The sequence below is a fragment of the Ambystoma mexicanum genome, chromosome 1p, assembly GCF_040938575.1.
Source record: "Ambystoma mexicanum isolate Mex_15411 chromosome 1p, UKY_AmexF1_1, whole genome shotgun sequence".
Lineage (NCBI taxonomy): Eukaryota > Metazoa > Chordata > Amphibia > Caudata > Ambystomatidae > Ambystoma > Ambystoma mexicanum.
Window position 1 is genome coordinate 1,197,873,514 of NC_090921.1, and position 25,075 is coordinate 1,197,898,588.

A 25,075-nucleotide genomic window follows, 5' to 3' on the forward strand; every position below is an offset into this window, starting at 1 on the left:
GTACTGTGAGTGGCCACTCTGGCAACAACTGAAGTTGCCTGCCCCGATCGCTGTATCGTCACACCGGAATGCCCCGTCCAAGTCAGGGTCTTGATTGATCTGGACCGGGAAAATCTGGCTCCAGTTACTAGAAGGAGTAAGGTATAGGGAAGGCATTGGATGCTCCAGTATGCCCCTATCTCTCGCCAAGATTCCTTGACCATCACTATTGGTGCTACAAGTTATAATCTCCCTGCAATTGGAGGACAAGTACCAGCCGTAACTCTTGTGATTATGCAGCAGCTGGGCTCAGAACCAAAAGATTCTGCGATGTCCAAAAGCCATGATATATAAGGAAGGTATAGACGGCCAACCCCTGTCTACTAGTCCAATAGTAGAACAATCGGCTACTCATACCAACGTTTTTTTCCATCCTTTTAATACAAGCTGCTCATTTCACAGTGATTCCGGGCCTCCATGGTTACAGAGGCACAATCCCTACATCAATTGTACAGGCGGTACATTATTTATGTGTTCTGAGTTTTGCGAACACTGATGTGCTCTAGAAAGAAACCCTGTTGAGATCAAGAAAACAACAGAAGCCAATGAGGAAACGCAGAGGTTTGGTCGCATGTACAGCTGGTACCACAAAAATACCTGGACTTCCATGATGTTTTCAGAATCCCTAGAAAAGAAGCTACCCCCACACAGGCGTAATGACTGTTCGATTGATACACTTCTTAATGCCATCATTCTATTTGGAAGAAGGTTCATCCTTTCCTCACTGGAAAAAAAGCCCCTTAAGGAGTATTTGGTAATCAATCTGCAGAATGGACTCATAAGAGCTTCAAAATAAACCGGGGGAGACTCTTGCGTTTTTGTTTCCAGAAAAGACTCAACGGAGCAATGTCCATGCCTAGGCTACCACAGTCTTAACCAGGTGACACTTAAGGACAGATATTCCTTACAGCTCAACACTGACATCCTAGAGCCTTTGCGGGGTGCTGTTGTTTTTTCCAAATTGGCCCTGCATAGGGCCTACCATTTTAGCGGCATTCGTCAATGGGACAAATGGAAGACGGCCTTCAGAACACCCTTCGGGCACATTGAATACCTTATTATGCCCTTTGGGTTGACGAATTCCCCAAACTTCTTTGAGATATTTATGGACCGTTTTCTTTCTGACGTACTCTTCCGATTGGTCATTGTCTGTCTAAATTGACGACATACCGGTCTACTCTGCCAACCCCTCAGAACATACAGGCCATGTGCTTGAAGTACTGCTGTGGTTTTACCTATGACCCATCTTTTGAAAAAGGTGCCTGTAAAGACTGGGGGCGGGGTATCTGTTCTTCTGCCTTCTAGATGGTTGGGACAAAGGCACAGAGAACCCCAGCCAAGGTTCTCTATTATAGTAGAATGGATGAGCAAACAAGACTTAAGCTCTCAGGAGGTGATGCAGGTGGGTTCTTAAGTACAGTGAATCCCCAGCCCCACAAAGGAACGTCCACACACTATGTTAGGTGATAACACAGCTTCTTTATATAAAATAAGGTCGCTACCCAAATGTATACATATAAATAATAACACCTTGTACTTGGAAATACATATCCAAAGAATGGCAAATATATACACTCGATGTGATACCACACAATACTTAAATTCAGTAATAAATGCACTAATTGCAGACAGTTTTGAATAGGCATGTGCATTCTTAAGTGAGGTGTATCAACATAGAATAGGGAAGAAAGGCAGATTAGTAGTGAACAGTGGCAGAATGCTTTCTTTAGGTTAGATTTACAATTCTGTGAGACAAGCCCCCCCACCTGGGCAACCTGTAATGGAAACAATGAGAGAGTAATGTATCTTGTCTTTTATAGCCAGTCCATTAATGTTCAATAACCTTCTGCGTTCTTTTGAAAGGTTCTACCACCCCAAAGTGCCTGAAAGGCCACAGGAGGACAGGATCCAAGACAAATCTGGGATCCTTGGACATCTCCTGAGGCTAGAAGACGCCCTTCTTTGTCACAGTACATTTGGTGCCTTGCCAGGCGAAGTGGCAGAGTTTCTCAGTTTCACTCGACGATTCCCTCCGAGGGGGGACCCCACTTGGAAGAAGGAGTCATTGGGATGCTGAGACCATGAGAAAAATGGAACCAAAGTCTTTCAGAAGTGCAGCAGTTTTACTCTTCGCGGTTCTCTCTTTTGGTTGATGATTTATCCGGATCTAAATATGAAACTTGCTATGGGCTCATTATAGGCTTGGCAGATGAGAGTAAAACCCCTGGGATCCTTCAATGACTTTGGGCAGCGATGGGTGTATAGGTCACTTTTGGTGTCGGGTATCGGTTTTATGCATTCGTCTGACTTTCGGTTCTTCAGTGCTGCAGCCACAACACAGACTGCTGCACACTTCTGGTGACCTGGCTCGACCACTGCACTCGACATAGACTAGACCACTGGACTCCACCACCTCATACCCTTACCAAGTTGGACCCTTGGGACATCTTCGTTACCTTCTGGTGGCAGGAAATCCACCGGCGGACGTTCCTCTGCACTGAACAACTCTGGACTCTCTCTGGCAGGAAAAAGTGGTTAGTGATGATGGGAAGGATGTCAGTTGAAATGTTCTTAGGCAGTTTGGAACTTTCGCAGCTCCGGGTGTCCAGCAGCACTATGTCAGGGTACCCGCTCTTCTGAGTGGTAGACAACAACAACTTCCAGCAGTCACAAAACGCACCTCTGGACCCTGGGTGACACCAATGGACTTCTTCGACTCAAGCTCTGGACCCTGGGTGACACCAATGGACTTCTTCGACTCAAGATTTCCAGCCCTCCTCTTCAGGACTCACGAACACCCCTTCCCTGCATGGAAGGCACACAGGCCTGGATTCCAGGGTACTTACAATGAAGAGCAGCAGTTTGCACAATGGTTCCTCATAGCTCGGGGAGAGGTTTCCTTTTGAGGTCCTCTCTGGATTAGTCCTTGGAAGAAAACAGCAGCTTTTGGATTACACAAAGAAAATGCAGCAGCAGACTTCCCATTCAGCTGGGCTTCAAGGATCAGCTTCTTCTTGCTTCCGCTTCAACTTCAGTTTCTGAACAAATTGGTAAGTGAGAGGTCCCCAGATATACGCATCTGTTCCCTATTCACTCTGGCTGAGCCAGGCTCAGTCAGCCAATCAGGCAGACATTCATTCATGCAGGCAGGCAGCCAATCAGGCTCACATGCATTCAGGCCATTCACTCCACCCAGACACCAATAAAAAAGAATATGGATTGGGGTAAGTACCCAGCCTTTCAGCACACTACACTGAATTCATGCAAGTTTCAGTCAGGGCTGTCTCATTCATTGTGTCACACACACTTAAAACAGACACCCACAACACAGAATGTGAGTTCACAGCAGACTCCATTTACACAGGTCCCTCCCCTAGGGTGTACCCACAACACACAGCTCCTGGGAAGGCTCCAGTCAGTCTGACCGGAGGCAGCCCCAGGGCTATATATGTTATTGCCACCCAACAGCAGTCAGGAGGAAGGGACAGAGGCAAGGCTTCACGGGACTTTGGGAAACAAGGTAAAAGGCAATAGAAACCAAGAGGCCACAGTGACCATCTTGCATTTCTTCAGGAATCCATTGATTCCTATGGCAGGGCCTCTGTGTACCAAACATGGAGGACACTCAGAGCCAATGCCAAGTCAGTACGTAGCTGCCACCAGCCCATACCCTGCTCTGTGGGCAGCACACAAGTGCCCATAAACACAAACAAGGGGTACAAGGGTGTACCCCCACTGATGGGTGCTATAAGAGTATCCCATGGGTCTTGTTCACCAAAAGGAAAACATGAAGAGCTGCAATGTCAGAGGTCCAGGCTGGTCCTCAGTGCCAAAAAACAGAGAAAACACACACAGAGAAGTAGTCGGACAAGGACTAAGATTACCTGTCCCTTCATTAGGCCTGTCCAGCATCACAGTTCCGCTTTCCATTGGTTTCCCAAAGCTGAAAAGGACTTCATGTCTTCAACAACGTCTTTTACACAGGTGCAGGTCTTGTGTCAACGAGACACTTTCACACCATTCATTGTGGAAACCTACATGTCAGACTGTTCATTAGGAGCTGTTCTAAAACAATCACAAGATGACAAAGAAGAAAACCAGCCAATTGGCTATAATCTACTCTGAATGACAGTGAAAGACACTACTCTGTGTTGGAGAAAGATTTACTGGCCGTTAGACAGGCTTGTATGACATGATGACATTTATTAATGTGGTCCTCTATGCCGGTGGTGATATGAACTGACCACAGAAAAGTGCAGGTGCTGCAATCCTTAGAGTGTAGGAACAGCAGACAAGCCTGCTGGCTCTTTTTCTTTGTCCAATATCATTATCAGCTAACCTACATTCCGGGGAGTGAACATGTGGTCACTGATGCCTCGTCCAGCATGCATGATGATCTGGATTCCTTGCTGATTGATGCCCTACAGCACTGTTTTACAGAACAACAACATTATCTTGCATGAGGATATGCTCTTGACACAAGTACTATGTAAAACCAGAGCTTTTTCAATCTGGCGGAGTTCATCCACTTCCAATCCCTAGAAGTTACAACAAAGAAAGGGATTCCTTTTAAGGGGTCATCGTCTGGTCGTAGCTACCCTCAAAATCCAAAACAACATGCTCAGATTCTGTCATGATTTCCTTCCAGTAGGGCATAGAGGCGTTATGGCAATCATAAGAACTGCCTGCAGACATATCTGATGGCCATTCATGACTTCTGCTACCAAGAAACACATCAGATACTGCCTCAGCTCTTTCCAAAACAAGATGGATATACAGAAAATGGCATGGTTGCTCCCACAGACTTCCTCTCCGACAGTGCCATGGCAAATCATTTCAAAGGACTTCATTGTGGATCTGCCACCATCTAGAGGTAATGCCACCATTATGGCAACAGTTGATCTGTTTATCAGGAGGGCGCATTATTCCCAACTTACAAATGTACCCAGTGCAGCAGAAATGGCCGAAGTGTTTTTAAGGGGCATTTTTGTTTTTGTATTTATTTCGATTTTATAGCGCTTTACAACAACGTGCTGTACAAAAAGTTATAAAACAGTACACATCAATATGAGAAAGGTGGAAGGAATTAAAGAGAGGGAAGAAAGTCCTTCAAACATGAACTAAATAAAGAGTAAGATGAAAGAGGGCGAAGACAGAGTGGAAGAGCGTTCCACTCAAAAGGGGTCAGTAGGGAAAAAGAGCAAAAACTGTAAAGAGCGAGCTGGAGAGTAAACAGATACAAGGCTAGAGAGATAAGTTGGTCCTACATGAGAAGAGATTTGAAGACTAAACAGACAAAGTTAAAACGTGGACTGAAGTGGAAAGGAAGCCATCAGAGAGAGGCAGGAGCAGGAGATAGTCAGGAGGAGAGAGAGAGAAAAGTAGATGAATGGAGGAATTATAGACTAAACATAGTGGAGATAGATGAGAAATAGGGAGACCATGGAAAAGGGAAGAGCAAGAGAAAAGACAAGAGTACATAAGAAAGATACAAGATGCTTAGAGGCAAGGAAAGAAAGAAAGGGTCTGGCTTTGTGAATATTAAAAAAGGTCAAAGTGTCAGGAATGAGCAAGAAAGGAAATATGAGAGGAGAAATTAAGAGAAGAGTTAAAGTATACGCCAAGATGGTACGCCGATGGGGAAGTACGGGGGGGATTAGGTGGGAAAGATAGAGAATGGGGGAGAGAAAGAGATAGTAGTAGCAGGAAAGTAAAGGACCTCAGTCTTAGATGGATTCAGATGAAGGTAATCGTTGGTCATCCAAGACAGGATAGCAAACAGACAGAAAGATATGTATATTGAATAGCAGGAGAGAAAGCAATGAAGGGTAAGAATAGATGAGTGTTTTCCATGTAAACAATGATGCAAAAAACGAAAAAAGAGATTATACAAGCAAGGGGAATGTTGTAAAGAGAGAACAAGAGGGGGTCCAAGACCGAGCTTTGGGGTGTGCCATGACCAAGAGGAAAGGTAGGTGAGGAATCACCCACCGATAAAACAGAGTATGTGCGATTGGCAAGATATGAGTGGAGCAGAGTTTTTGAATCCCAGAGAGCCATGAGAAAGAAGTAGAAGAGAGTGGTTGAATGTTTTGAATGCAGTAGATACATCTAAACGTACTAGTAGGGAGGAGTGTTGAGAGTAGTGTGCTGAGAGAAGAGAGTTTGTAACAGAAAGAAGAGCACTCTCCCAGTGCAATGGCGGCTGGTGAATTGTTTAGCCGGCATAGCATTCAGCAGTGAGGGAACCAAACAAGCAAGGGAGATCATGAAGGGGAGAAGATTTATTAAATAATGGGTTAAAATGGTGCATTTGATATCATGTTGATTTATGAAAAATTAGGTAACGTGCCATACAATAAGAAATGTGTTCTGTAGGGAATTTTGCAATGCATATTAATGCTGGTTTTGCCAGGTGTGCACAGAAAATAAATTGCTAGTGTAAAATCCATTCCCATGCTGTTTGTTGATCCAGTTATGCTCCATGTCATGTCTCTTGCAGCGTGAGCAGTTTTATAGGCGCTGGGTGTGTCCCTTTTGTTAAGTGCTCTGTTGCTTCACACCTTCGTTTGCGCTTTATAAATCCCTTACATACATGTTATTGACTCCCCAAAAACAGTATCCTCATTGCCCACCTAACATCATCGTTTATGAGACACATTAATGAGTGGGTATAGCACAGGGAACATTATTTTATTTCTCATGTTAACATGTTTCAAACGTGTTGTAAGATATTTATTGTATATCCTACAGACCTTATGAGGAAAATCTTACTGTGTTTGCCAAAAAACTGTTTAGATTTAGCTGATGAGGCCTTTCTGCAGGGAACAAAATGTCATATCTATGTCCCATCAACATGTTTAAACAGCCATACAATAAATAGCTAAATGGGCAAATTAACAGCACTGAGTGCCAAATCACAGGCCTACTGTGCTGAGGAAATGTTACAGGCACACTAAGTGGTTATTTGGAGGACAATAGACCAAGAGCACACTGTATGAAAAAGAAAAAACATCATTCATAAGTGCAGAACAATCACACAATTAACATGATGTAGCTTGCTGGGTTCTTACATGGTGGTTATAAAGTTCCTGATGAAGATGCCAAATTCATAATAAATCTCAAAATGGTACAAAGAGTTAGCAGGCAGTAGACAACAAACATATACAATGCAATTGTCTCTTTCATACCTCTATTTCTCTTTAATGCTGATTCTGTGCAGTATATCACCCTCTGGCCATTTGCACCAGTAGATACGAAAGGAGATGCGAAGCTGAAGCCAGCAGAAAAGGCTTCTGCGCCCAGGGTTCTTATTTAAGCACTAACTACCAGGGACACATTATAGAAATAAAGAAGACCTCCATTCAAAGTCTCATTTTTTTCAGCAGGTTGGGTAGCGCAGATAATGATTGAAAAAAGTCAGTGGGTGGTTCAGGCACACCTTGAACATAATGCATGTCCCTACTGGCTCCAGTTGGTGCCGGCAGGTTTCACACTCACATACCATGTGGTGACTGGTAAGTGCCAATGATTTTATGGCACACACATCAGTGGAGGAGAGTGCGAGAGATGAATGGAGAGACAGAGCAGGAGAGGTAGAGATAGAAGAGTGGAGATCAACTTTAGTCGAAAAATAAGTGGGCAAGTCAGATGCCGAAAGGGAAGAAGTGTTGGCAGGATCAGAACAGGCGGGGAGGGAATCAGAGATAAAGTCTGGAAGAGACGATGAGGGTGAGACGACAAATAATCCAAAGTTTAGTGTAATGCTGTTGTTTGGCTGTAAGTAGAGCAGTATCATAAGTAGTATGAATGGAGGAAAGAGGAGACTGGTTTGCAGGTGACTGCGATTCATCAGGTCACATGACCTTCTGGAAACCATAATCTCCAATTGCAGAACTCAATATGTCTCCAGATTCTAGGTCACCCTTTGCCAAAATATAGGAATCAAAAGAATCATGTCTTCAAGCTATCATCCCCAGAGCAGTGGAGTCACTGAAAAAAATGAACCAGGTGCTCGAACAGTTTTTCTGATGTTTTTCTACCTAAGAACATGAAGATAGGGCCCCTTTGCAACCAGTGGCTGAGTTTTCTTGAAACAACAACAATAAATGGTTCAACGAAACATAGCCCTTTTTGCAGCGCCTATAGGTTACATCCCAATGGGTCTCCCACCATTAGCACAGAAGCCAGCCACGCTTCACCAGTGAGCCAATGGGTTACAGACTTGAGGTCATAAAGAGACAATAGCCAACCTAGAAAATGCTTAAAATGACACCAAATGTTATGCAGATCGTCATTGAAGAGCAGCACCCCTTTATGCTGTCAACAATCAAGTATGGCTATCTTCTAAATACCTACCTAGACATATGTGCCTATCTAAGATGTCTCCCTGTTACTATGGGCCATTTTGTATTGTCCAAGAGATTAATCCACTGGCTTAATGCCTTATTCTTCACTGCACATGGAAGAGAATCCATACCATGTTACACGTGTCTCTTTTGAAACCATTCCATTTGCCTTCTTATGAGAAAGGTGCGTTGCCTGCACCATTCTTGGTCAACCAGGGACCCGAGTATGATGTTTCTTAAATATGACCTCCAGGTATCGTCGAGTCCGGCTCCAATACTTAGTTGATTGGAAGGGTTTCACTCCCTGTGATCGATAATGGGAGCCCAACCACAAATCCATGCTGCCAAGGTAACCAGGTGGCTTGGGTCTAGGAAGGAGGCATACTGTCGTTAGCATCCTCAGATATGACTGGTCGCTCTGGCAACAATGGAATCAGCCTGCATGAATCGCTGTATCAGCACACTGGAAGCCCCACCCAAGATGGCGCCTCGATTGGGCAATGCACTCATGCACTCTAATGATGGCACTTCGTCACAGCACTGCAGTAACATTCGTTTCCATCTTTATCCATTTTTATTGCTGCCAGAGTCTTGTTTCGGACACTAAGGTTATACTTCCTGGGTGCAATGCTGTTGTTTTCCATGCTCCCCTTGCTACCGCCTGCTTGTTTCCCACTTCTGTTGCTGTCCTTGCCTTGCCCCTCTTGCTCTTGGCATTCTGCCATTCCCTGTGCCTATTCCATTCATTTCCACATGCTTGACACTCCTAATCTATACTCCACACTTACTCGTGGACTCTTCTCAACATACTCCTTCAATTTGAATCAGAGCCAACTCACCTTCCTTAGAGGTTTTTCACTTCCTGGGGTTTTATTCTGTGCAATGAGGTACATTCCAGACCTCACCCAGCCTCAAGGTCTGCTTCTCAAGCATGGTGACATCCGGAGAGGATCGCTCCTTATCTTCAAGGGTCTTTCTTCTGTCAGACATGTTAGACAAGCCCCACCACAGACTCCTCACTACCAATCACCACAGTTTGTCTGTGTATGTGTTAGCACTTGCACATGTTCATTGTGGATGTATGTATATGTGTGTGAGGGTAAGTAGAACATGTGCATGTATGTTCGTATGGCATGGTAGGCAGTAGCAATTAATGCTAATATCTATTCTGGGATTGTCTTCATGAAAGTTATTTGCAGTGACCATATAAGTATAACTAGATCATGGCCACAGCTGAATTCCATGAAAGTGATTTACATTGACTATTACTGGCATAGGGTGTGGTCCCTGCTCACAGCTTTATGAAAGTGGTTTACAGAGACCATACAGGTGTAGATCGATTGCTGCTGAAGCTGGACTACATTCAAGTGATTTACAGTGACCCTTACGGCACAGGGTTTGGATTTTGGCTGCAACTTCATGCAAGTGATTCAAGTGACCATTGCTGGAATAGATAGACAGTGGATACAGCTACATTAACGTTATTTACAGTTTCCTTTAATGGCATAAATAGATTATGGTCACATCCTCAAGTACATGATTTACAGTGACCATCACTGGTACACACAGATTTTGGCCACAGCTTCATACAAGTGATTTACAGTGCTCATTACTGTCACGGATGGAATGTGTGCACAGTCTCATGGAAGCTGAGTTCTGCACTCTTTTGACACTGGCTCCTTCCCATTACCTCTCAAGCACTCCCTTGTGCATTCCCTCAAAAAAAAGCTGGCTGCTGACCCTTCCCTCCCAGCTAACTACCACCCCATCTCCACTACCCCCTTCTTGGGCCAACGTTTGGAGAAGCTGATCATCTTTCAACTTATAATAATAAGTCTTCATTTATAATGCGCTTAATAGCGGGATGGTTTCTAAGAGCAAACCCAGGATTTGAACCTGTGTTTCTATGTGTTGTCTTGCTTCCAAGACAAACGTGTGACCCATGAGCTATCCTCTGGCCTGCACCACACTGAATCTGTTGGCTGTCTCCACAACCACCAGTCTGGCTTTAGAGTAGCAATAGGCATGGAAACCCCTCTCCTGAACACCCATGAAGACTTTCTCTCAAACCTCAACTCCAACTCTCCTTTTCTAATCCTCCTTGATCTCTCCTCTGCCTTCGACACTGTCAATCATGCCACCCTCTTAAATCGACTCTGTGATACTGTGAGCATCATGTATAGGGCACTGGCCTGGCTGACCTCTTTCCTCTCCAATCGGCCATCCCAGGTCCAAATGGGCCCTTTCATCTCATCTATCTCACTCTCTACTTCCGATGTCCCTCAGGGCTCTATCCTATTGCTGTGACTTTTTAGCGTTTACCTTGCCCTTCTTGCCCACCTGATCTTCACCTTCTCTCCTCACTTCCAGTGTTGTGGTACAGCATTCAGCTTTCATTTAAGCTCCACTACCCAACTTCCGGTCCTTCCTCTCTCAATCCCGATTGTCTGACTGCTATTCAGGCATGGTGCACTGTTAATGATCTGTGTCTTAACACCAGTGAGACTGATATCCATCTCATTGGAACGCTCCCTATCTTCCTGATACTCTGTGGCTGCCCTCCTTGGGCTCCCTCCTTTCACCCTTTTGTGAGGCTAAAAACCTGGGTGTCATATTCAACTCCTCTCTCTCCTTCGTTCCTCCAGGAAGGCTCACTTTCAACTTCACCTCCTCAGCGGCATTCTCCCCTTCCTCACCATCCCCAGTAACTCAATGTCTATAGAGCTCTTGTTCTATCGAGTCTGGACTACTGCAACAGCCTCTTTCTCAACCTGCCTCTCTCCTCCCTCCACCCTCTTCAACTAACCAGAATAGGACTGTAAACTTATCATTGGCCTCATGCCCAGGGACTGCATCTCTCCAGCCCTATAATCTCCGCACTGGCTCCCAGTGGCTGCAAGGATCAAATGTAAGACAATCTGCATCATCCACCAGGCTTTCTGGGGCCTGGGACCATGCCACATCCAACTTTCTCTCCCTAAATCCCTCCCTGCTAGATTCCGTCGGTCCTCTAGCTCAAACACTCTGCAGTTTCTCTAAGCAGAGAGTGGAGGGTAGATCCCTTTCTTCGGCAGGAGCCTCCCTTGGAATGGCCTCCCTGCCCTCTTGGACTTGAGCCGGATTACCTTATGCTCCAGAAGCTTGTCAAGACCTTCCTTTTCTCCTCCTCCTTCCCTCTCCCCCTTCCCTGCTAATGCCTCCCATGCAGTTTTGACTGGCTGCCTGGTCCCTCTGAGTCATGTGCGTGCCAGGCCCATCCCTCAACCAATCTGTCTCAGTACCCCCTTCTAGTACTTGCCTTGGGCACCCTCCTCTGACTAGACCACTGAGTCTGGTACACCCCCTCCTTGCACTAGTTACCCCCATCCCTGTTCTCCTGTGCACGTGCCCTGCAGGCTCCCCCCTGTAGTTCTCCCTCAGCACTTACCCAGCACCTGGGGCCCCCTCCCTTACTTCTCTACCCTCACCTTCCACCCACTGTCCCCCCTTGCCTTCTCCCTCCCCTCTTCCTTCACCTCCTTCCTTTCACTTGCATGATATGAATGCCACAAGGCCTAGTAGGATTGCTTATTGTTGGTTATGCGCCTTTGCTCCCCACTCCCTTTTGCCTTGTGGTGCCTGGAGACACATTCTGATGTATAGGCACCTTACAAATGTTCATTAAAATGGAACATAAATACATGGAAGTGATTTATAGTGACCATTACTGACATATACCTATTGTGGCCACAGCTTCAACAAAGTGATTTTCCGACTGTAAATCACTTTCATGAAGCTGCAGCCACAGTCTATCTGTGCCAGCAATGGCCAATGTAAATCACTTTCAAACCTGCCATAGATAGGTTGTGGCTACAGCCGCATGCCAGTGATTTAAAGGACCATTAATTGCATAGATAGATTGAGGCTGCACCCCCCTAAAATGGCAGGCACAGTTTACAATGGGTTCCTATGGAGTCCACCTGCTTTTTGCTGGTACATAAAGCCAACAGACTCCATAGCAATCCACAGCATTTTCCCTGGCAGGAATATCCATGCTGGAGAAAATGCTGTAGTATTTATGTGGCAAAGAGGAAAGGAGCAGAAGAAACCTAAGTTGAGTTCTCTGCCATACAAATACACAAAAATTAGCTGTGGCATGAATGAATAGCAGAAAAGTCTGACGCAATGCCACCCCTCTCCTCTGTGAGCTCTGGAGTCAGGGCTTCGCTGCATGGACTTCTGGTAATTGCTGTCCTATGAGAGAACAAGAGACACACTGGCCAAAATGCTACACAGCAGATATGGATCAAGATGAAATAGTACTTAAGATTTGCAGCCACAAACAGGTAGAAGAGAAAAAGATGGGGCTCTCCTAACTCTCACACACTGCCTCTCTGGTAGATCTGACTAAGGGCCCCATCAGGGTTTGGGAGTAGCGTCAAAAATGCAGTGGGAACGCTATAACTGCCACATTACTGCTCCACCCAATCCGGAGTTAGGGTGGAAAGCTGGAGATTTACCTCGTGATCCGGTGCAACTCGGGATCCCGTGCAAATTGCGCTGGACTGAGTTGTGTTAACGCTTATAGCGTTGGTGGTATCCTGGAGCAATTACCACTGGGATACTGCCAAGGCTATGATGAGGCCTTAAGGCAAGTACCCTTTTAGGCCTCCTGCCCCATGTTGAAAGGGGTCCTCTTTCCCTCTTGGCAGGGTCAGGTCACGCACCCTTTCACAGCATGTTGTTTGTTAAAGGACTTTTAAACTGGGCAAAGAACAGGTATTTGATTTTGTCAGAGTCAGAGTAAGGAATGAAGCTTCATATTAAATGCCAAAATCATTAATTTACACATTGTGTTGTTGTTGCATGTTTTGGTAGGTGTGTATGCATAATTGGCAAGTTGGTATGTGTGGCAACATTAGAGGCAGGCTCCAGTGGCTCTGAGAGTGCAGCGTGGTGCTTGTGCACCTACTCTTCAATTTTGAGAAATCTATAGACCGAAGGTGGCATGAGTGCAGCTCTTAGTGTGGCTAAATAATTAGCATGGTTAATCAGGGGCATTTGCACGAGGATGGGCATTAGATGACTCGTAGGTGACGTTAGTGTTTGTTTATGCTTATCCTAATTACATTTTTCTGAAAAGTCTTACTTTGAGGGAGCATGATGTATGTGTGTGCTTGTGTGTATGTGTGTGCGCATGTGTGTGTGTGTGTGCGTGTGTGTGTGTGTGTGTGTGTGTGTGTGTGTGTGTGTAGAAATATGTATTCTGAGCAGTATGTATGCAGAAACACTTGTGGGTTATTCTTTAAAAATGTGACGAGTGTGTAATTGATATGAAAAAGCGAGTTCATGAAGACATTTAATATGCTAGACATAATTAGATTTGGAAAGAAATTACACTGTAGGAACTGAAGGAGATGGAAAGGATTTAGCAACACTAGTACATACAACAGAGGAAAACACAGAAAATGTAGGTAAAATACAAGTAGACACAAGAAACAGAAATCAAAACTACAGAGGAGAGGTTGTCTTGAATAGTGAAAAAGTTAGTGATTGGCATTCATTTCATGAGAATGGGATATACATTATGCATTTCTATCTGAGCTAATGAAGGCAGACATTGTGTGCTGTTGCAATGTTGCCATCTTTCTAAGTTTGGTATTTTGAATGTGACCTGGTCTAGCATTTACTCAGGGGTGAGCCTTTCATTTGGCTTTAGTGAAGTGACTTAGTGTCATGTCTGGTGTGCCCTGCAGTTCTAAAACCTGTTTTCATTGCAACTAAGGAGATTGCTGAACACGTACCTGTTGTGAAGATATTTTCTCCAAATTGAGCAAGAATATTTGGCTGTGAACTGATTGATTACTTCCGTTTGGCAGTGTATACATATATGTATAGGACATGTCATTAATATTTCAAAGTAGTGTTGCAAAATTAGGACATGCATAGAAAACATAGGTGAATCTGATAGACAGCTAATCAGTGTTTTTTTCCGTTTGCAATCTGTGCAGAACGATTATAGAATCATAATGGGAAATGTGACAGTGGCATTTGTGGAGTTCAAATATTATTTATAATGAAAGATTGCTGTAGTATATGTACATGGATACTGCTAAGTGCGTTCTGTGTCTATGTCTAGAGGTAGAACTTTTTTTTCTGAGCAGTATGTTTCCAGAAACACTTCGGGGTTCTTCAAAAAATGGTGACCTGCAGGTAATTGACATGACACAATGATACAATGTAGACATTGCATTTCCTTGACACGACACAATAGAGAGTGAAGGCGATGAAGGGGATTTAGCAACATAGTAGTTATTGCCAAGAATACTCGTAATTGACAATACAGGGGAAACAGACATTTGATGTAAAATACAAGCAGAACAAATAAAAAGAAAGCAAAACTACAGGAGGGGGCTGCCATTATTTTACAATTAGTAGGTAGAAAGTAAAGTAAAAGGCCAGAGAGAGGTCAAAGGCATTGTGATCAGAGAATATTAAATAACCTATAGTGTTAGGGCTAATGTATTGGTAGGGGGTGTGTCATTTGTATTTACAATAAGCAGTTGTTTGATGAAATTAGGTTGACATCTATGCTGCCTGTTACCATTCTAAAAAGAAACAGTTTGGATTTTTGGAACCCAGGAGTGCCTTAGAATCGGTTACTTTGTGCATTAAAGAGTTGTATAGTGCTCTTTAACAGCATTCACACTGTGTAACAATTTGACATAATTGTGAAGTGCTTGTTTGTAGATTTGGTTTGTGAAAGGTAGTCTTGATATATTTTCTTTAAAAATATATTGCCATTCTTTTCTTATCAAGGAATTAGACATGCTTCCAAATGTATACAGCATGCTATTTCTATCCCATAACTCCAAATCATATTTGGACGTCTTTAGTGGAGAACAATGGATTTCTTTTTTTTTTGGTAGTGAAGCTTTGTGGGTGTATATGTTTATGCTACTGTAAGACATGCATATGAAAATACTGTGTTTTTAGACTGAACTATGGGTCCATAAAGGAAGCTAGAAGTGTTGAAACTTGTATTTACATAAAAGCACATTTGGAGTATCACTTAAGGTTTAAAGTAGGTCTGTCATCAGCTGTGCTGCTTAGGTCTCAGTTAGTAACGGACAATTACTGTCTATGTTGGTTAGGTTGACTTCAAGTGGGTACATCAGTGAGAGACGATTGCTCAGACTTACATTATCACATACAAAGAGTATGTTGACCTCGTTGAAAGGTTGCACCATAGAATATACAACAATTAAAGGGTTGCACAGTCTTAGTAAACTCAGAGTGCTGGCAAAATCATTCTCATCAAACTGACTTTATTCCTAATACTAGCTTTCTGTAGATGTTTAACATTGCACCAGTTAACACTATGCCATATAATTGCAGGCATGTTTTATCAGATACATAAAATTACCATGCAAGGAAAGCTCAAGAATGTTTTCAAATGGTATATTCTCAAACACGTTTGAGTTGGCAGTTCAAAGAACGGGGTGATAGACGTACATATGCCTTCTTTCTCTAAACTGAGTCAGGAATCTTTATGTTTGTTCTATGAAACATTTCATTTGTTTCAGTCACACAGGTTCAGGTGGACATGCTGACAGGATGCTTTTAGGAAGTGAGAACATTTTGTTGGGTGAGAACGCCTATTTCTGTTTCAAAAATCCTTCTTAGGGCTTGCTCAGATGTATGTAATTAGCAACAATAGGCATATTTAGTAGTGAGGAGTGTCAAGAAACATGGTACAGGGGTTCAAAAGGTGTATGTTTTCAGCATGTGCATGTTTTATATATGAGTCGCAGGCTTACTGCAGGACAGTCATGTTTTTTTTATATGACCCTTTCAGTGATCCCTGAATGGCTTGGAATGGAGAAGCTTGATAACTACTGTTGAAGCTGATCCTCATCACAGGTCACCATGCCACAGACACTGCTTCTATCAATTTAGTCTACAGCACAATCCAAAATTGGATGGCCATCCACAATCTTTGTCCAAATGACGATGATAAAACTGAACTCCTCATTGAAGACTGTCCCATTTAGGCTGAAAAGCCTGGACACAGAGTTTAGCACTCTCTGTGTTGACAGTATGTTCATCCCAGTCCTTACACAGGTAAAAACATTGGGTGTCTACCTGGATGCAGAGTTAACCATGAAAAGGCATATTAATGCCCTAGCCATAGCCTCTTCCACCGCCTTAATCTCATTTCCCTGAGCAGACAATGTGTGTCTCCAGACAACTGCCTCACACTGGCACAAGCACTCATTCTGTCCAAAATCGATTACTGTATTTCTCTCCTCATGGGCATCTCATCACACAACCTGGCTAAACTACAACTTCTGCAGAATAAAGCCATGCGTGCCTCCCTTGTATTACAACTATCTGACCACATCTCGGCAACCAGATGAGAGGCTCACTGGCTGCCTATCAAAGCACGGATTTACTTTAAAACTGTATCTATTGTCCCCTTACCTCAACAGTTGTCTCACTCAAAAACTAGTGGCACGCTCTTTGAGGTTGAGCTTTAGTATTTCACTGCAACCCCCCGGCCCCCTGCTATAGGAGCAAAAGAACAGGCGGGGCCAGCTTTGGTGTTACTGCACCTACCCCATGGAACACTCTCCCTGCAGCCATCAGAAACAATCAGATAGAACGTTTATAAAACATATACAAACCTGCCTCTTTAATAAGTATGATTAATGCTTGCATCATCTGTTGTTCCCACCCATTTCTTACTGTACCGCACAACATGATGCCCTTGGGTTTGGGTATTACAAAAATGTAAAAAATAAAGTAAATACATAAAACGGTGTTCAGAATGGAAAATCAGCGTTTCTGCCTTTAGACACATGCTATTTGAGCAAGCAGACTCAGAAATTGCAATCAATGCCTCTGTAAAAGCAACCTGCGGAAAGGGGTGATTGAGATATAATGGGATAAGCTACATGGGAGAGATTGTGGTAATGGGTTCTTATACATAGTAAAGAGGGATACAGAACATTGAGGTAAGATAGAAGGTGGATAGACAAAAAGAAAGCAAAACATCAGGGTATAGCCTGTCATTTGAAAACTGGTGGGCAGAATGTAGCATGAATGAAAAGAGAGTGGGAAAAGAGGTTCTGTGTTCAAAGGATTTCAAATAAACTGAAGTTATAAGGAATAATGTGTTGGTTGGGACTGTGGCAGTTGTATGTACAGTTAGCAATAGTGCTACTACATTGCTACCAGTTGTTTTGGTACCAATTACAAAGATACCATCAAACGGAAAATGAACCCAGACTCTCTTATTCATCCCTGTTAATCAAAATGGAAACCACCAACCACCAACACAAATAGCTTAATTTTGTTAACTCAACTTCAACCATACACAAGTCTGTTACAGTCACACTACCATTGTATACATTCCATGTCTAGTACCTGATCACTGTATCTTTATATATAAAGCGTAATGTATATGTGTATGTCTATGTATGTTTGTCTGGCTACAAAAATCCACACCGCTGAACCTACGTCTACCAAATCTTGCATGGATTCCTCTTTTGTCGCGGGCAAGATCTTAGTCTATGTTTGGATGCAAAATCTTATGTGCAAAAAAACAATGTGGATGTGTGTCTGCATGTTAGCCTGGCTATACAAATCCACAACGTTGAACCCACTGCTACCAAATTTTGCATGGTTTCCTCATTTGTCTGTGGCAAGATTGTAGTCTATGTTGGGATGCAAAAAATTCACTTCGTAGACACCCTCATTTACTGATGCTCACCTCGATTCACCACAGTATATATAGAAGGAGGCAACATTTTGAAAAAGGTCTGAAGCTAAATGCTCGATGTGTTGGTTATTCCTTTGACATCTATTACTACTGTATACAGTTCAAAAGTGTCTATTAACGCATTTGTGAAGGGAATAAAAACAAATTAAAACAATTTGTTTATCACGCCACTGCAAATATGGGAAATGGCAAGGTTACAGATTACTTAAATTCATTCACGCGAAGAGAGCACAATCAATCAATCTTTCTTCGACATTTTCTCAAATGTGCTGAAGCCATTGAGTGGCTGAAACATGCTGCACAAAAAACTAACATCACTTGGAAAAGCTCCATCTGATGCAAAACTAAAATCAATATCAAAGGCTTCTGAAACACAACAACAAACAGCAGCATGCTTTACCGACCAGAGGACAAGAGCAACTTTCTCCAGGGCAAATGCGATGCCAGAGCAAACTAAAGCAAGACTTGCCAACAAGAGGACAAGACCAACATCCTACAGGGCACATGAGACACCACATCAGGACACAGGCAAGCCCGGGTATCCTAGCTAGTATAATATAAATTGAACACGTTTAAAAGCTGTATCCACTGGTGAAGGCCAAAATCTAAGGTTGGTAGTCTCTTAGTGTTTTAAAATATTTATTGCAATGTTACACATATTGAAATATCCAATTGGTGACGAAAATATAAAATAACAAAAATGATAACTCTAACAAAACAATGCTACAAAAAATAAAGCCTCCTCTCTGAACCTCTCTAGCATTTCCAATGACTCTTCCAATATAGTGTTCAAGTGCTGCCACTATTTCAAGACTCAAGCTGTTGCTAAAAACACCTTTAATCGGTGAGTACAATTATGCACAGCCACCACTTACAAGTACAATACTAATATAAGACCACACCTAAGCCAAAAAAACGCTACAGCCCACTATGGCCCGACCATCTTGTCCAATTTCCAATATATATCATCCACATCATCCCAGGAAACTTGCACCAGATCATTTATCATAATTCATGTTTGCAATTTTTGTGACGGAACATTAAAATAGCCACATCTTCATGTTTTCTAACATAATGTGATTTTGAAGATTTGAAAGTGTGACATTTATATGGAATGAAAAATGGAAAGTGCTGTGAATTTAAAAATATTTTTTAGGAGCATTTTCATTAAAGTTAAGAAATTCATATATGTGTAACCTCTTTGTAAAAGAAAGAAAAAGTAGATGTAAATGATGTATACAACATTTTTAAGTGCATACTTGCTAAAATTACTTTTTTCAATCTGTAGGTGCTTATCCAGTCCTAGTTTTTTTGCGGCATTCTGAGACTTACTGTCAAAGTTTTCTAATGGAAATAGTGCAACTACAACTCCCAGAATGCAACACAAAAACAAGACTTGTTAAGGTCCTACATATTGGAACGGATCATGTTGACAAGTTTGCATGTACTATCAATTTATTAAACTTCCACACACCAACTGCCACTTAAACATTTTCTACAAATCATTTCCGTTTGGTTTTCTTTTCTTTTACAAACTACTTACACACAGTGCTGCTATACATACACATATGCATTTTTAAATTTTTATGAAAAAGCTCCTAAAAAGAAATATTTAAAACTGTCTGCAGTTTCCATTTTTCATTCCATATAAATGTCACACTTTCCAACCTCACTCATAACATCCCTTACACTGCCACTATTTTCTGCCTGCTCACACATATGTACATACCGTACATACCACCAATGTATCTATTCATAACACTTCACCTTACATATAAAGTACTCTTCTATTCCAACCTCTACTATAAGACACCAAACACTGCTGCAACAACAATCCACCATTGCTTTAAAAACACTGCAACACATTATAAATACATTATACCACAAACAAAGCACTTCTTTTATTAAAATCAGCAGCACAAAAACAGCCTAGATATGCACCCTTTTCTCACACCCATTTTTGCCCTGTTCCTTCTAATGTGCCAAACAGCACAACTCATACTCCAATTGTTCTAACAACACATTTAAGACACTTTAGTACACCACCCATAACACAACATTATTAACTCTTTTTCCCAACAACTCATCCTACCTTCATAAATAACATCCTTGCTTACTAAAAGTACTTCACCGTTACCACATACATACCCGCTAACTTTCTTTTACAATTACAGGAAAAAAGAAGATTGCTGAAGAAAACTAAAAAGAACACTCCTCACATCCTACAAATTTAACAGGCCGATTCATGGAAATAATGTGCGCGGAAAAACCGGCGCATGCGTGCGAAAACGTGCGATTCGCAGTGCCACAGAAAAAATCGCAGAATATCGCACAGAAAACAGCGCACATCCATTCATGGAAGCACGGGCACGAGCAAAATGTGGGATGTGCGCTGAAAAGGCGGAAAACGGGGCGTGACACGCGGAATGGGGAACAACTCGTGAAAATGTGGGCGTCACAGGGGAGGACCAGGAGGCAAGTGCGCGGAACGCCCAGACGCTCGCCTACAACAGGCATTCATGGAATCGAATCGGGTAAAACAGCGCACGGCCAAAGACGCGCACAGGCCCATACCCGTACGCCACAGAAAGCAGGCGGTAGCGTCCCAATACATGTGCGCCAGAATGTGCGCTTAAAAAATACTGTATACACAGCTCAGCGGTTGTGCCTGGGGGAGCGTGTGCGTGCATTTCAGGTCTGCGCGCAAAGTCATACACGCGTTTTGGCTGGGTGCGTGTACATCATGGGTGCGCGAGAAGGTCCACACGCGTTTTGGCTGGGTGCGTGTATTCCAGGGGTGCGCGGGAAGTTTTACACGCGTTTTGGCTGGGTGCGTGTATTTCAGGGGTGCGCGGGAAGTTTTACACGCGTTTTGGCTGGGTGCGTGTATTTCAGGGGTGCGCGAGAAGTTTCACACGCGTTTTGGCTGGGTGCGTGTATTCCAGGGGTGAGCGAGAAGTTTCACACGTGTTTTGGCTGGGTGCGTGTATTCCAGGGGTGCGCGGGAAGTTCCACACGCGATTCCATCAGGGTACGTGTATTTCAGGGTGCAGGGGAAGTTCCACACGCAATTTCAGCAGGGTACATGTATTTCAGGGGTGCGCGTGAAGTTCCATACGCGATATCAGCAGGGTACGTGTATTTCAGGGTGCAGGGGAAGTTACACACGCGAAATCAGCAGGGTACGTGTATTAAAGGGGTGCACGGGAAGTTCCAAACGCGATTCCATCAGGGTACGTGTATCTCAGGGTGCAGGGGAAGTACCACACGCGATTCCATCAGGGTACGTGTATTTCAGGGTGCAGGGGAAGTTACACACGCGATTCCAGCAGGGTACGTGTATTACAGGGGTGCGCGGGGAGCACCACACGTGAATTGCACGTGTGGGCCCTCCCAGGTGTTCCCTCTACACCCTCCACGGCCCCTGCAGGTGGCTCACACCACAGGGGCCTACCCTGCACATGTCCTGCAGGCACCCCATCCACCATGGCCATGCCCCCCAGCCAACCCACATGTCAACTTGCACTACTGGCCACCAACGCATGTCTCCCTGCACCCCCAGCCACCAGGGGCACCCTCCACCAGGCCCCCACCCATGTCTCCCACCACCCCCACCCCCCTAGTCACCAGGGGCAGCCTCCACCAGGCCCCCACCCATGTCTCCCACCACCCCCACCCCCCCAGTCACCAGGGGCAGCCTCCACCAGGCCCCCACCCATGTCTCCCACCACCCCCACCCCCCACTCCCCAGGGGCAGCCTCCAGCAGACCCCACCCATGTCTCCCACCACCCTCACCCCCCACTCCCCAGGGGCAGCCTCCACCAGGCCCCCACCCATGTCTCCCACCACCCCCACCCCCCCAGTCACCAGGGGCAGCCTCCACCAGGCCCCCACCCATGTCTCCCACCACCCCCACCCCCCAGCAGTGCAGGGGCAGCCTCCACCAGGCCCCCACCCATGTCTCCCAGCACCCCCACCCCCCAGCCACCAGGGGCAGCCTCCACCAGGCCCCCACCCATGTCTCCCACCACCCCCACCCCCCACTCCCCAGGGGCAGCCTCCACCAGGCCCCCACCCATGTCTCCCACCACCCCCACCCCCCCAGTCACCAGGGGCAGCCTCCACCAGGCCCCCACCCATGTCTCCCACACCCCCCACCCCCCAGCAGTGCAGGGGCAGCCTCCACCAGGCCCCCACCCATGTCTCCCACCCCCCCACCCCCCAGCAGTGCAGGGGCAGCCTCCACCAGGCCCCCACCCATGTCTCCCAGCACCCCCACCCCCCAGCCACCAGGGGCAGCCTCCACCAGGCCCCCACCCATGTCTCCCACCACCCCCACCCCCCACTCCCCAGGGGCAGCCTCACCAGGCCCCCACCCATGTCCCCCACCACCCCCACCCCCCACTCCCCAGGGGCAGCCTCCAGCAGGCCCCCACCCATGTCTCCCACCACCCCCACCCCCCACTCCCCAGGGGCATCCTCCACCAGGCCCCCACCCATGTCTCCCACCCTCCACCACCCCCCAGCAGTGCAGGGGCAGCTTCTAGCAGGCCCCCACCCATGTTTCCCACCACCACCACCCCCCACTCCCCAGGGGCATCCTCTACCAGGCCCACACCCATGTCTCCCACCCTCCACCACCCCCCAGCAGTGCAGGGGCAGCCTCCACCAGGCCCCCACCAATGTCTCCCACCACCCCCACCCGCCAGCAGTGCAGGGGCAGCCTCCACCAGGCCCCCACCCATGCCTCCCACCACCCCCACCCCCGCAGTCACCAGGGGCAGCCTCCACCAGGCCCCCACCCATGTCTCCCAGCACCCCCACCCCCCAGCACTGTGGGGCACCTGCCAGCAGGCCCCCACCCATGTCCAACTCATGTTCACCACCACCCCCACCCCCCAGCACTGTGGGGCACCTGCCAGCAGGCCCCCACCCATGTCCAACTCATGTTCCCCACCACCCCCAGCCCCCAGCACTGTGGGGCACGTGCCAGCAGGCCCCCACCCATGTCCAACTCACGTTCCCCACCCCCCCACCCCCCAGCACTGTGGGGCACCTGCCAGCAGGCTCCCACCCATGTCCAACTCATGTTCCCCACCACCCCCACCCCCCAGCACTGTGGGGCACCTGCCAGCAGGCCCCCACCCATGTCCAACTCATGTTCCCCACCACCCCCACCCCCAGCACTGTGGGGCACCTGCCAGCAGGCCCCCACCCATGTCCAACTCATGTTCCCCACCACCCCCACCCCCCAGCACTGTGGGGCACCTGCCAGCAGGCCCCCACCCATGTCCAACTCATGTTCCCCACCACCCCCACCCCCCAGCACTGTGGGGCACCTGCCAGCAGGCCCCCACCCATGTCCAACTCATGTTCCCCACCACCCCCACCCCCCAGCACTGTGGGGCACCTGCCAGCAGGCCTCCACCCATGTCCAACTCATGTTCCCCACCACCCCCACCCCCCAGCACTGTGGGGCACCTGCCAGCAGGCCCCCACCCATGTCCAACTCATGTTCCCCACCACCCCCACCCCCCAGCATTGTGGGGCACCTGCCAGCAGGCCCCCACCCATGTCCAACTCATGTTCCCCACCACCCCCACCCACCAGCACTGTGGGGCACCCTCCACCAGGCCCCCACTCATGTCTCCCACCACCCCCACCCCCCCAGCAGTGCAGGGGCAGCCCCCACCAGGCCCCCACTCATGTCTCCCACCACCCCCACTCCCCAGCCACCATGGCCAGCCCCCACCAGGCCCCCACTCATGTCCCCCATCACCCCCACCCCCCAGCCACCATGGGCAGCCTCCACCAGGTCCTCAAAATCCCCAATCATGTGCGTTATGGTCAGCCTCCACAGCCAAAAAGCCCTACCAAGTAACCCATTCACCCACATGGAAATTGAAATTACATGTTACACCCCCAATGTCCATAAGGCAAATGAACCCATGTCCGTCACACACAATGGTTGCAATTGAATGGGAAAACACCCAACATGACATGCATGAAACCAATGAGATGATACCACACAGTGAAGTATGAAAACAAAATTGTATTAAAAATAAAAAAGCAAATGAAAAGAAACAAACTACAATGTCAATGAAAAAAAGAGAAGCTGCATGTCCGTTTTAAAAAAAAAATACTACAAATCCAAATCCAAAAAATAAGTTGTCAAAAGTCACATAAAAAATAAAATCAATCCAATGAAGAACTATGTCCAAAACATCCAAGGGTCCATGAGCCCAACTGAACAAAGGAAACCTACAAAAAACCCTAACTAAAATGCAACTATATACAAAAAGTGGAGCAGTGTCCGTCGACTCCAAATCATAATAAGAAAGAAAGGAAACCTAAAACTAAAGAACTATATACAAAGGCGGCGGGCAAGTCCAGCGGCTCACTCCGTGGTGTTCCGGGCCAGGGCATCATCGAACTCCTGTTCGATGTCCCGGAGGCGGTCCTGTTCCATGGCCCCGAGGGTCCGCAGGGACGATGCTGTATCCTCCTCCAACCCCCTGCGGATTGCCTCGAGGCACTCGGCCCGCCTCAGGGCCCTCCTCATGGAGTTCTCCGCCCTGACCATTGTGAGCCGCGCCTCTTCCGCCCGCCGCCGCTCCGCACCTATCTGCTGGCCCAACCGCTGCCACACAGAAGACACACCCCGTCCTGGGTCAACCTGCCCTCTGGCCGATGCCTGCCCCTCCGATGTTGAAGACCCCAAGCCTTCATGGCTCCCACCACGTTGCCGCTGCTGCTGTGCCTCTGCCCGTGCACTGCCTCCTGCTGCCTGCACATCCTCCGCCGGCTGGGGTGCAGTTGTTGATGTGGCCACCCCTGCTGGACGTCCGACTCCCGACTGTGGCAGGGATGCCTCCTCCACCAGCCTGGCCGCACCGTCAGAGGCAGCTCCACAGGGCACCCAGG

At 46.4% G+C, this 25,075-nt stretch overlaps 1 protein-coding gene across 1 annotated transcript in view; it reads right to left on the minus strand.

The window, feature by feature from the left end:
- LOC138571342 (uncharacterized) overlaps positions 1-25,075 on the minus strand; it is a 323,964-nt gene that overhangs the window by 182,479 nt on the left and 116,410 nt on the right. The window lies entirely within an intron of this gene.